The 13,738-nt window shown below is 48.8% G+C and overlaps 1 protein-coding gene across 1 annotated transcript in view; it reads right to left on the bottom strand.

Moving 5' to 3' along the window:
* The window catches only part of ELAVL1 (ELAV like RNA binding protein 1), a 36,339-nt gene extending 22,669 nt beyond the window's left edge, over positions 1 to 13,670 (bottom strand). Inside the window, exon 1 of the mRNA XM_059063054.2 lies at positions 13,494 to 13,670. The gene's annotated coding sequence lies outside the window, so the exon portion shown is untranslated. The remainder of the gene's footprint in view (positions 1 to 13,493) is intronic.
* Positions 13,671 to 13,738: the final 68 nt, after the last annotated feature.

Raw genomic sequence — 13,738 nt, 5'->3', positions numbered from 1 at the left:
CTCTAAAAATAATGTCTACCGAAACAAAAACAAAACAAGCCCAAGTCCACCCATTTCCACTTACCAAGAGGGCTTTAAAGAAACAAACCTACAAACAATTCCAGCACCACAAATCAAGCCTCTGGGAAAAGTGGGTTGTCTTGAGAACGTTCTAAAGATCTCTGATTGCTTTCTCTCATCTCCACATGCATTACTGATGCAGCTGTACACGGAGGAGCCTGTGAGGTGCACCTGAGCACCCCACCCAGACAACCTGTCTGTACTCTAGCAGGCAGGTAATGGTCCTCTGCGCCCCTTTATTCCCAAGACAGAGCAACTGAGCCAAGAAAGAGGTTAAGATTTCTCTTCCTGTTAGAGGAGCTGGGTCTCCAAAGCTGGCAGGCTCTGGAATACCTTTAGCCGCCTGCACAAATCTTTACTTTCAGTAACTAATACCAGAGCACAGTGATGGCTTCGGACTAGAGTCAGCTCAAGACCACTCTTCTGGAAGCGCCACTCACTCTAGGTTTTGCTCACAGGCACTTGTTTGCGGCTGCCTCGTCCAGGATGTCCTGTGTCTCTGCCTCTAAAGAAACAGGCACCCCGTGGGGCTGAAATGTCATCACTGAGAAAAAGGCCCTGCTGCCCATCAGTCGGGGTAGGTTACAGGGGAGCAGCCCACTCCTTTCTCCAGATTCCTACTGCCCAGTTCTGATTTTATGCTTCATAACCCAGTGGCCAGGGATTCCCGGGTGGCGCAGTGGTTAAGAATCCGCCTGTCAAGGCAGGTGACATGGGTTCAAGCCCTGGTCCGGGAAGATCCCACATGCCGCGGAGCAATGAAGCCCAGTGCGCCACAACTCCTGAGCCTGAGCTCTAGAGCCCGCGAGCCACAACTACTGAAGCCCGTGTGCCTGGAGCCCGTGCTCCGCAACAAGAGATGCCACTGCAATGAGAAGGCTGCGCACAGCAACAGAGTAGCCCCCGCTCGCCGCAACTAGAGAAAGCCCGCACGCAGCAACGAAGACCCAGAGCAGCCAAAAAACCAAAAAACAACAAAAATCCAAAAAAACAACAACCCAGTGCCCAGTGTCAGGAGCATTTAGCCTCCTCTAAAAACAGCCTTGCCAGCGGTTATATAGAAACCTGAACACATCTCCTGCACAGCACTTCCCACCTGCCCCAAATCAAGAAGCAGAGAGGAATCAGGTCTGGTTCCCTGTTTCCTGGTGGAGACATTCAGGTCTTCTCTACCTTCCCACACTCTCACTTGCTTCAGACCGTACACAACATGCAAAATTAGTCCAGTCTCCCAGTATTTCTTATTTATTTGAAAATGTTCTATGCTTCCTGCTCTTTATAAAATATCTCAGCATCAAGAGCCATAAAAGAAAAGATTGGAAACTTAGACTTCATAAGGTTAAAAACTTCTGGACGGCAAACGCATCACACACAGACAAGCAGCAGACTGGGAGAAAACTCCTGCTCCCTATCACCTTATTTAGAGCTGCGGTTCTCACACTGCGTGATTCGGCCCACCTCCCCGCCCCCAGCCCCTGGGACAGGGGCAGTGTCTGGAGACACTGCTGGCTATCAGGACTGGGGGGTGGTGCTGTGCCACTAGCATCTAGTGGGTGGAGGCCAGAGATGCTGTTAAATACTCCATAAAGCACAGGACAGGACAGCCCCAACCAAGAATTATCTAACCCAAAGTGTCAGTACTGCTGAGGTTGAGAAAAGTTGATTTGGGGCATCTGCAAATTAAAAAGAAAAAACCCACATATCACTAGCAGAGAAGTGGACAAAATACATGAGCTGCAACTAATAGATGCTGGCAATTCACAGAGCTAATAAGCCATGAAAAGATGCTCAAGTTCACAAACAATGAGGAAAATGTAAAATAAAAAGAGATGCTACTTTGTGTCAGTCAGATGGAATACAATCCAGGATGGATAAAACCCAGTGTAAGTAAGGATAAGGGGGAAAAAACACCCTTATACACCATTAATATGAGTGTGACACGGTACAACCTTTTGGAAGGATAACATGGCAGGTCCTATCAAAATGTTTAATGTGAATGCTACCCTCTGACTCAGAGCTGTAGGAAACTGCTCTACAGAAATAATCATACATATGCAGGAAAATATGTGTGAGGAACACACTGACCCCATGGCTGGTAAAGTGCTGGACACAATCTAAGTACGTTATTAATGGGGAATGGTTAAATAAATAACAATTTTCAGTAGAAAGCATGGCATTAACGGGTTTAATAAGGAAAAACTCCACAAATCTATTAAACATTCTGTGGCCATGAGACTTTAAGATAGATCATTAGCTCAAAAACAAACAAACAAACAAACAAACATTTGTTGAAGCCTGAACCAAAGTACAAGGGTTAACTCTGAAGAATTCTAATGCACGCTGAAGTTTGCTCAAAGTGTGACTCAAACATTTTTCTTCCTCCTTCCTCTTTTTTTCCTTTATCCTCCTCTCTCTTCACTCTTATTCTGAGTTAGGCATCCACTCTTCTGCCTTTTCCCTCGCCCGGCTTTCATGGAAGATAAACTGGGCAATTACCCCATTCTCGTTATCCAGAGTAGGGTGTCCTCTATGCCTGGTAAAAAGTTAGCTTCCTGAAACAGTGGTTGGCAAACCATGGCCTGCGGGCAAAATTTGTTCAGTCCACCTCCTGTTTTCATAAATAAAGTTTTATTGGCACACAGCTACTCTCATTTGTTTATGAATTGTCTATGGCAGCTTTTGCACTCCAGTGACAGAGCTGAGTAGTTGTGACAGAGACCATATGGTTCACAAAGCTGAAAATATTTACCATCTGGCTCTTTACAGAAAAAATGTGCTGACCTTTGTTCTAAAATGTAAAAAAATAGAAAAATTTCTTGGAGAAAATCTTTGCAACACCAGGTGAGGCAAAGAGTTCTTAGATACCATGCCAGAAGCCAAGTTTATTTAAAAGAAATTGATAAACTGGATATCATCAAAATTTAAAACTTCTGCTCTTGCAAATGACACTGCTAGGAAAACTATAATCCACAGACTGGAAGAAAATATTCAAATCACATACCTGAAAAAGGACTTGTATCCAGAACATATTTTTTAAAAAAAACCTTTGAAACTTAACGATAAGAAAACAAACAACCCGATTTAAAAATGGCAAAACATGTAAACAGATACTGAGCCAAAGATATATGGATGGCAAATAAACACACGAAAAGTTGCTCAACATTATCAGTTATTAGGAAAACGCAAAGTAAAACCACATCAAGGGAACTCCCTGGTGCTCCAGTGGTTAGGACTCCACACTTTCACTGCCGAGAGACCAGTTCAATCCCTGGTCAGCGAACTAAAGATTCTGCAAGCCAGTGCGGTGCTGCCAACAAACAAACAAACGAACCACATCGAAATACCACTACCCATCTAGGAGGCCTAAAACCAAACAAATCAAGGAAGCAAGCAAACAATGACGACAAAACAGACAATATCAAGTTCTGGTGAGGATCTGGAGACACTAGAACTTTCATGTACTGCTGGTGGAAATGTAAAAAAACCGTTACAGTCACTGTGGGAAACAGGCTGGCACTTTCTTATGCCTAAACATACTCTTACCATATGACCCAGTAACCTTTTGCTAGTCCTCACGTACGAGAAATAGTTTTGTTCATATAAAAACCTATGCAATACCATTTATAGCAGCTTTATGCATTTTTTTTTTTTTTTTTTTTTTACGGTACGCGGGCCTCTCACTGTTGTGGCCTCTCCCTTTGCGGAGCACAGGCTCTGAACGCGTAGGCTCAGCAGCCATGGCTCACGGGCCCAGCTGCTCTGCGGCATGTGGGATCTTCCCAGACCGGGGCACGAACCCGTGTCCCCTGCAACGGCAGGCGGACTCTCAACCACTGCTCCACCAGGGAAGCCCCATTTTTTAACACTTGGTTTTTATTATTTACTTATTCTTTTTCATAGTCTTTTCCATTATGGTTTATTACAGGATATTGAATATAGTTCCCTGTGCTATACAGTAGGACCTTGTTTATCCATTCTCTATATAATAGTTTGCATCTGCTAGTTCCAAACTCTCACTCCATCCCTCCCCTCCCGTTTGGCAACCACAGTCTGTTCTCTATGTCTGTACGTCTATTTCTGTTTTGTAGATAGGTTCATTTGTGCCATATTTTATCATTAAAAAAAATTTATTTATTTATTTGTTTTTGGCTGCAATAGGTCTTCACTGCTGCGCGCGGTCTTTCTCTAGTTGCGGCGAGCGGGGGCTACTCCTCATCGCAGCGCGCAGTCTTCTCATCGCGGTGGCTTCTCTTGTTGCAGAGCACGGGCTCTAGGTTTCAGTAGTTGTGGCACATGGGCTTCGTAGTTGTGGCTCGTGGGCTCTACAGTGCAGGCTCAGTAGTTGTGGCGCACAGGCTTAGCCACATGTGGGATCTTCCCAGACCAGGGCTCGAACCCATGCCCTCTGCATTGGCAGGCGGATTCTTAACTACTGTGCCACCAGGGAAGTCCCCATGCCGTATTTTAGATTCCACATATACGTGATATCATATGATATTTGTCTTGCTCTTTTTGACTTACTTCATTTAGTATGATAATCTCTAGGTCCATCCATGTAGCTGCAAAGACATTATTTCATTCTTTTTTATGGCTGAGTAGCATTCCATTGTATATATGTACCACATCTTCTTTATCCATTCATCTGTCAATGGACATTTAGGTTGTTTCCATGTCTTGTCTATTGTAAATAGTGCTGCTATGAACATAGGGGTGCATGTATCTTTTTGAATTAGAGTTTTGTCTAGATATATGCCCAGGAGTGGGATTGCTGGATCATATGGTAACTCTGTTTTTAGGTTTTCTGAGGAACCTCCATACTGTTCTCCAAAGTGGCTGTACCCATTTACATTCCCACCAACAGTGTAGGAGGGTTCCTTTTTCACCACACCCCCTCCAGCATTTATTATGTGTAGAGTTTTTTTAATAATATATATATATTTTACGTTAATTAATTAATTCATGGCTGCGATGGGTCTTCGTTGCTGCATACAGGGTTTCTCTAGTTGCGGTGAGTGGGGGCTACTCTTTGCTGCGGTGCGTGGGCTTCTCATTGCGGTGGCTTCTCTTGTTGCGGAGCACAGGCTCTAGGCATGCGGGCTTCAGTAGTTGTGGCTCGTGGGCTCTAGAGCGCAGGCTCAGTAGTTGTGGTGCACAGGCTTAGCTGCTCTGTGGCATGTGGGATCTTCCCAGACCAGGGCTTGAACCTGTGTCCCCTGCATTGGCAGGTGGATCCTTAACCACTGCACCACCAGGGAAGTCCCATGTGTAGAGTTTTTGATGATGGCCATTCTGAGTAGTGTGAGGTGGTACCTCATTGTAGTTTTGATTTGCATTTCTCTAATAATTAGCGATGTTGAGCACCTTTTCATATGCCTATTGCCCATCTGTATGTCTTCTTTGGAGGAACGTCTACTTAGGTTTTCTGCCCATGTTTCGATTGAATTGTTTCTTTGTTATTGAGTTGTATGAGCTGTTTGTATATTTTGGAAAGTAAGCCCTTGTCGGTAGCATTATTTGCAAACATTCTCTCCCAGTCTGTAGGTTGTCTTTTTCATTTTGTTTATAGTTTCCTTTGCTGTGCAAAAGCTTATAAGTTTGACTAGGTCCCACTTGTTTATTTTTGCTTTTATTTCTATTGCCTTGGGAGACTGACCTAAGAAGACATTGGTACAATTTATGTCACAGAATGTTTTGCCTATGCTCTCTTCTAGGAGTTTTATGGTACCATGTCTAATATTTAAGTCTTTATTTTTGTGTATGGTGTGAGGCAGTGTCTTAACTTCTTTGATTTATATGCAGAGCAGCTTTCTTCATAATGACCAAAAACTGGAACAACCCAAATGTCCCTCAAACCTTCAGTGGATAACCTATAGCACACCATACAATGGAATACTACTCAGCAATACAAAGGTACTACTATTCATGCAATTTTTATGAATCTCAAATACATTTTGCTCACTGAAAGAAACAGACTCAAGGGTACTACATGATTCCATTCTGGAAAAGGCAAAACCACAGGGATAGATCAGTGGTTGCCAGGTGCAGGGAGCAGGCGAAGGGTTGACTACACAGGGGGAGCATGAGGAAACATTTTTGTTTCCCAGGCGATAAAATTTTCCAATATCACGATCATGGTGGTAGTCACATGACTCTACTCATTTATCAAAACTCAACTCTACACCAAAAACTGGATTAAAAAATAAATTTTAAAAGATTTAAAAAGTGAAGCTTCTGCACAACTGCCCTGCTCCTCGGCATGCTGACTCCTCATGACTGACGGGCCCAGACAAGGCTGAGCAGCCCCCTGCGGGCCCCATTCTTGGTCAACTGACAACAATGAAGAACCCAAACACCAAGAGCACAGTTTCTCGGTGCTTCAGTGCCACCCTGCCATCCAGGCCCCTTCCCCTGACCTTTCCAAACCTGCGTATCTGATCCAGGGCTAAACCAGCTCTGTTCCCACAAGTACAAACTACAACCTGGCCTTGGCATCTGCCTGACAATCAATGACTCCCAGTCACGGCCACCTCTGGCCACCTCTCACTCAGCGTGTCTCTCCGCGTGGCAGTCCTGTGGACTCCTCCAGGTTGTCGCACTCAGCCCCATCAAGCTAGCCCCTCCCCCGGCTCTCCCTGTCAGTGGGGTCACCACCGGCTGAGGCTCAGAGGTTACATGACTTTGCTCAGGGGCAGTCATCACACTGTTAATCAGTGGCAGGGCCAGGCCTTGAGCTGTGGCTACAGAGCAGTCTTTCAAGGATGAAACACCAGGCCCGTTGCGATGGCCCCTGCTTGTCCCCCTTCTCCCCTCACTTGAGCTCCCCCAGCACGCCGCAGACCTTCATCTTCCTGTGCCTTTGTTACGGCTGCTCCCTTGGCAGGGACTGCCCGCCGTCTCCACCACCTCCTCACTTGTCTTTAAAGAGTCTCCCAGGATGCTTGGTTGCTCTAGTTCTCAGTGCTCGTATACCACTGGCGTGAACCTTTATTACTGCATGAATCACTCCAACTCGTAATTAGTTGCTTTTCACCCACAGCACTGGCAAAAGCCTCGAGGCCCAAGGCTTCAAGGCCAAGGGTCCCCAGGTAAACCCAAGGTACCTGGCAAAATGTAGGTGCATCATGCAAGCACACACAGGAGAGGGGGACAGACACAGAGTCTCAGACTCACCTGGGAATCATGTGTATTTGGTGCATTCTTTTACATTAAAGAAGGGTGGCTGGAAATTGTACTGACAGTCTATAAATACACTTAGTATCTTACTTTTTTAGAATCATCCCATCCCATCCCAACCCACAGAATCAAAGTCAATTGCAGGGAACAAAAGGGAAACTTAGTTTAGCAAAGCAATTCCTGCTGATTTGGAAATGTTTCTGGTAACAGATATACCATGGAGAAATCCTGTTAGGATGATCTCTGAGGGTTTTCAGCCCTACTGCACTATTTTAAACAATCCTGGTTGTCTATGTGACTTCAGAGATGTTGTTCACATCAGTAGTATACCTACCATGTATATAAGGAACAGATACAATATCTATGTGCGTGTACATGTGTATGTATATATATAAATGTAAATGACATAAAAACATGCGTAGATGGTACATATGTAAAGGAGCAAGACTGGATTCCATCAGGCACCCATGAGAATCTGTCTCATTTTATAGTCACAGAGCAGGCTTTCTAAACTACTTGGGCCAGAACAAAACTAGAACAGTCAAATATAACCTCAGGCTCAACCCTGACACTTCACACATCATAGGACAGGGCTTGGACTCAATTATTTCTGCAGTCCTTTCCAGATGTATAGTCCTGAGTTCTTCAAGGTAGAAGTCTTAGGAATGCAAGGTCACCCAAGAAACGCTGTGGTGCCAGAAAGAAACTGAAGGCACCACCTGACCCAATTATAACTGCTACGCAAGGTGAGGGCTCATTCAGGTCGACTCGGTCCACGTTCCCTTACTCATCTCTTCCCACCGCCCACAGAGGGGAAAGCTGCCCAGTGGGGGCAGCTCATCTAAGTCACAGCAACTCCACGCCTGCCAGCCTGAGAAGCCCAGGGGAGGGGCAGGGCAGGTGCCCATCAGTGCAGCCCAGTGTCTGGCCCAGTCCAAGTGCCCCATGGGTCCCAAGGGGGCCTGATCAGACCCAGAGCCCTGCTAGGAGTCCTGGCTTCTTTCTGGCTGGTCAAGGGCCCTCCAGGGCTCTCACAGGGAACTGCAAAGCAACATGGCACAGCGGGAAAAACCCACGGGCTCTGACAGACCTGAGTTCCAACACTAACCCTACTGCTAATCAGCTGAACCATTGTGGGGACGTCACTTCCTTTCCCTGAGCTTCTGTTTCCTTGCCTGCAAACTGGGGTGTTACCCAATGCTCTGCAGCTCTCAGCACACTTCCCGACACTTGCTGAGCGCCCACCTCACCACTCACCTCACGTTTACTAAGGAACACTTTGACCCTTTCCCCTTGGGACCCTGGAACCGATCCACACCTTTGAGGCCATTTCTAACGGGCCTGGGTTCCACGGAAGCCACACGCGGTTCTACCAGCCTGGGCCCACGAGCGCAGCGCCCCATGGAACGTGGAAGATCTCGCTAGTAGTCCTGCTCAATCACTCGTCAGTCGCACACATAACCTTGGACGAATCAGCGGGCCTCCTTATCTGTTCACAAAGATATGAACCTTATTCAAGTCTTGTCTCCCTACTCTTACCTTAACAACAAAATCAAGGTGAGTGCGTGTCTCCCTGCCCTCCCCACCTCCGGCTGCAAACACCCTCATCTCCTCCTCTCCGCCTGTCCTCGCCCCCCTCTTCAAACCTCCTCCTCCCCTGAATTACTTCATTTGGTGGCACACACACACTTGTCCCCCAGGCCACCTATGTCCATCCCCCAAACCTAAGTAAGCACCAAGTTCTGCCAGTTTTACATCTGAGATGTCTCATTCTCCCTCCATCTCACTGCCATCATCCTTGTTCAGGTCCCTGTCACCTCCTGCCTAGACTGACTCCTAACTGGTCTCCCCACCACACGATTATTTCAAACCGAGAGTCATTTGGTCTTCTCCCTCCAGATCACTCCCATTCCTTCTGTCTCTCCATTTCTGTTCGTGGTGACATCAGTCGTGCCACTGGGCTGCTCTGGACTGTTCCCTCTCCTGTAAATCTTTTCTCTGGCATGAATGTCTGTCTGATGGGTAGCTGGATCCAGTCACTTCTGAGCTCCTTTCTAACTCTTCCTTCGCCCAGCACACACGGAGTGTGACCACGTGCCAGCAAGAGCAAGGCAGTGTGTATATAAAATAAAGAAGCAGTCCCAGTCCTGACCCTCAAATTCGGGCCAGTACCAGACCATCTCAGTACTGCAAGCCTTTGACCGGTCTGTCCATCCTTACCTCTCACTCAGAAAAGCAATCTTCTGAGCTCACCTCTTGACTGTGCCCAGAAACCCTCTACCACCTGACCATGGCATACTTTTCTAGATTTATCTCCAAGTCCACCTTCTTGACCCTTTGCCTGCCCAAACTGGTACCCTCAGGATTCCGGACCTGTTTGCACTCGCTTCGTTTCTTACTCACTCGGGCTGCTGGCCGCACCTGGAAACTGTTGCCTACGCCTCCTCTGGTCACAGCGACCAGTTTGGACACCGGCTCTTTCATCAAGAACAAAACCCAAGCAACGGACAATCATTTCTTTCAATAGTCTCAATGCTGTCACCACCCACGGCTTCCCCCTTTCATTACTTTAATCTCACACATCTATGTCTTTTCTCCACAATTCAGGGTGTAAATTCCTCGAGGAGGCGATTTCTTCCACTTCTCCGCGTTCCCCACAACAACGAGCAAGCGCTAAGGTTACGTGCACTCAGTGTATAAAACTGTGCTCACTGACTTGGCCAGTACACGCAAGGCCCTGGGTCAAGTGAGGATGGACAGTGATCATATGAGCGAGTCCCGTCAACACACATGGACAGACAGTACTTTCTGCCACCTTCCCACTTCCTGTTTCTATATCCACGTACGCGCACCCTACTCAAGTGATGTGCTGTTTTGTCCACGTCTAAACTGCTCCTTCTCCTGCCTTCTCTGTTTTTCTTAGTGACCGTATCCATCTGCCAGGCACTCAGGCAGGGACCCAGAATCATCCACCCATGTTTTCTCTAGCTCACGTCCCACAGCTAAACACCCACTAAGCCCTGTGTCCTTCACCCCCTGTGTCTCAAACCCACCCCCTCTCTCTCCCGACCACTTCAGCCCTGGGTCATATTAGCGACTTTTCTGCTTTATAGGAAAGTAATCACCTCCTCAATGGTTTGCTGGCCTTCAGCAATATCTCCCTCCAGCGTGCAGAACGGACCCCTTCACTTTGTGGACTGAAACTGCCCAACAGACACCCCTGGCCTGGCCTACAGGCCAACAGCCAAGCCCCCTGCACACCAGCTGTGCGAGTCCTCTTGCCGCCCTTCACTTCACATTTCTTACCTCTGAGATACCAGACCCCATGTGGTTCCCTGAACAAACCTAGATGTTCCCACCTCCGTGACTTTGCGGGTGCTGTCCCAGTCTCCTGCCAAGCCCTTCCCCACAGTCTTGGCCTGGCTAACTCCTCCCCTCACGCTTCACCTCCTCTGGGAAGCATTCTGTGATCTTCTTTGCCCACCAAGGCTAGGTTAACAGTTTCTGTGCTTCCATCAGCCAGCGCATAACAATCACCACACTCAACAGAGTGGGCTAAAACAATCTGTGCACACATCGCAATCACCAGTGCCTTCCCAGAGCCTAGTACAGGACCTGGGACACAATAGCGGAGCGGAGAGAGTTGGTTAAAAGGTGGGAAGCAAGACTAACTTCCCTTCCCTAGGCTGGTTTCCTCTGGTCTTCCCCTGACCCAAAATCTCAGGTCGGCCTCGCTGCTTCACTACTGCCACCCAGGGGTAAAAGGAGGTAACTGCAGTTCTTTCACCATTCAGCATTTAATTTGATTCCATTGAATGAGATGGGGACACAAGCGAGGTAACAGTTGACTCCAGCGTGGGTAGAGAAAGAGTGGCAGTCAGGGGAGGTTTCACATGGTGAGTGAGCTCTGACCTGGGCCACAGAGCATGAGAAAGACATCTCTAGGTGGAGGAAAATGGCATTCCAGGAAGTGGGGGTAACAGGCAGAGGGTGTCAGAGTTTAGGGCCTATGTACAGGTTAACTCAGAAAGGAGGGGAGCGTTAGAAAGTGCAAGACCTGGGACTCCAAACTTTACCTTTTAAGCCACCTAAAGAGGTTAAAAAATTAATTTTTTTCCCACCCAAAGACTCTTAATTGGGAGTAACATAATCAGATTCGCATTTTAAAAAGACAGCTCTTGCTGGAGTGTGGAAAGATGATAGAGATGGGAGGCGGGAGTGAGAGGCAAAAGCAAGGCATTAGGAAGATGGTATTTTCATAATTCTCCTCTCATCTTCCACTTGCTGCCCCATGACCTCAGACTGAACACATCCAACCTGAAACTCCGCCTCCTCAAAACCAAGTGCTTCAACATAAACGTGATTTATTTCCACATTTTGAGATGTTCTTATATCTTGGCTTCTTCATGGGCCTTGAAGTCGCAGAATTTTATAACAGATCCCACCACAGAGCTCTGCACCCTGAAAATGCTCAATGACAATTGAATGGAATGTCTCTCGGGGTCCCCCAAACCCTGGGATTATAAGAACAGTAAACCCTAGTAGTTAAGAGTAAGGACTCTGGGGCTTCCCTGGTGGCGCAGTGGTTGAGAGTCCGCCGGCCGATACGGGGAACACAGGTTCGTGCCCCAGTCCAGGAGGATCCCACATGCCAAGGAGCAGCTAGGCCCGTGAGCCATGGCCGCTGAGGTTGCGCATCCGGAGCCTGTGCTCGCAACGGGAGAGGCCACAACAGTGAGAGGCCCGCATACCGCAAAAAAAAAAAAAAGACTAAGGACTCTGAGTCGGAGGGCCTGAGTTCAAATCCTGCCATCAGCCACTTTCCTGTGTGAGACTAGTCTCATTAAGTGACCCATCGAAACCTGTTTCTTTGTCCCTAAAATGGAAATTACAACACACAGCACCTACCTCAAGGGCTGGAGATAAACATCTGAGTAGAAAGCACACAGTAAATCCCCACTAAATATTACTGTCAACTACTTATAACATTATAAATTCAGTGTCTACCAGGCACAGGTCACGCACATGCAAGGGGCTTCCCACACCTTTAAATCTGCATGGCAATATTCTCATCCATCCCATTTTACAGATAAGAAAATTAGGGCTCCCACAGTTCAGTTTGTTCAACGTCTCGGGAGCACTGGATTCCAAGGCATCAGAGATGGGGCTAGGGGACCTTTTAGTGGAAGATCATTTAGTCCAGTGGTGGTTCTCACACGTGTGAGTGTGTATGTGTGTGATACTTTGGGCAATGTCTGCAGATATTTTTGATCTTCACAACTGGAGGAAAAGGACACTGCTGGCGTCTAGTGAGTAGAGGCCAGGGATGATACCAAACATCCTACAATACACAGGACAGCTCCCCCCACCCCGAACCAAGAATGATCAGACCCAAAATGTCAGTAGTGCCAAGGCTGAGAAACCCTTCTCTGAATCCTCCTCCCCATCGTCCCACTTCTGGAGCATTGGCTATCCGGATCCCCCATGAATACTTTCAGTAACGGGGTGTGTGTGCTGTATTCCTCCAGGGGCAGCACCTGCAGAAGTCCTTCCCCACCTGCCCTACACACGGTAGGTATTAGAACCCATTTTAAAAAGCCTAGCAGCAAAGGACGCCGGAAAAGGAAGAGCATCCATCCCCCATTGTTCAATTGCGTGCAGTTTGTGTTTTTCACACACACATACACACACACACACTTTACAAATCCAAACGTCCCACGCCCCAAAAATTGTTTGTTAGAGATGGCGTTCAAAAAAAATTTTTTTTTTCTAGGACTCTCGTACATACTGAAGGGTCTGCACACTTCTAGGAGGACCTCAGATCGGCCGTGGTCCCCTGACAACGACCACAAAAGAATGTGTAGTATTTCCAGGGGGAGCGAGCCCGTGGGCCGTGACCTCTGCGCGCGGAAGACACCCACCCCACTCCCTCGCCTCTGGCTTCGCTCTCCCGCCCCCGGATACCCGGCCTGCAAGGCTACTCGGGCCCGGCCTCAGAACCCGGCCGCCAGGCGCGTGCCCACGCCGTGCCCCCCTATCCCGGCCCTCCTGGCGGCCGAGGAATCCGGCCCGGGGACTGTCGCCGGCGCCCACACCGGCCGGCCCCAGCCCGCTCGCCGAGGCCCGCGCGCGTCCCCTCCCGGCCCGGCGCGGCCTGGGCCTCGACGGGTGCAGGCCCGCGAGCGCCCGCGGCCCGGCCAGGCGAGCTCAGGCCTGCCGCGGCCTACCCCTTCGGGCGCCGCCAAAGGCCCCCGCCTCACCTGGAAGCGGGCGGGCGGGCCCGGGTCTGCTCCGGGGCGGGCGGGCGGCGGCGACGCGGCGCTAACGGCTCCGCTCGGCCTCGGTAGCGGTGGCGGCAGCGGCGGCGACGGCGACGGCAGCGGCGGCTCCTCCTCAGCGCGCACGACCCGCTCCGGCCCACGGCCCGGACACGCCCCCCCTGCGCGCGCGCCCATTGGCCGGTGTTCGCCACGGCGCGCTCCTCATTGGCCCGCGTTGCTGTCGC

Source organism: Kogia breviceps, chromosome 4, assembly GCF_026419965.1.
Source record: "Kogia breviceps isolate mKogBre1 chromosome 4, mKogBre1 haplotype 1, whole genome shotgun sequence".
NCBI lineage: Eukaryota > Metazoa > Chordata > Mammalia > Artiodactyla > Physeteridae > Kogia > Kogia breviceps.
Note: the sequence above shows the minus strand (reverse complement) of the source record. Positions and strands in the feature narration are given on the sequence as shown.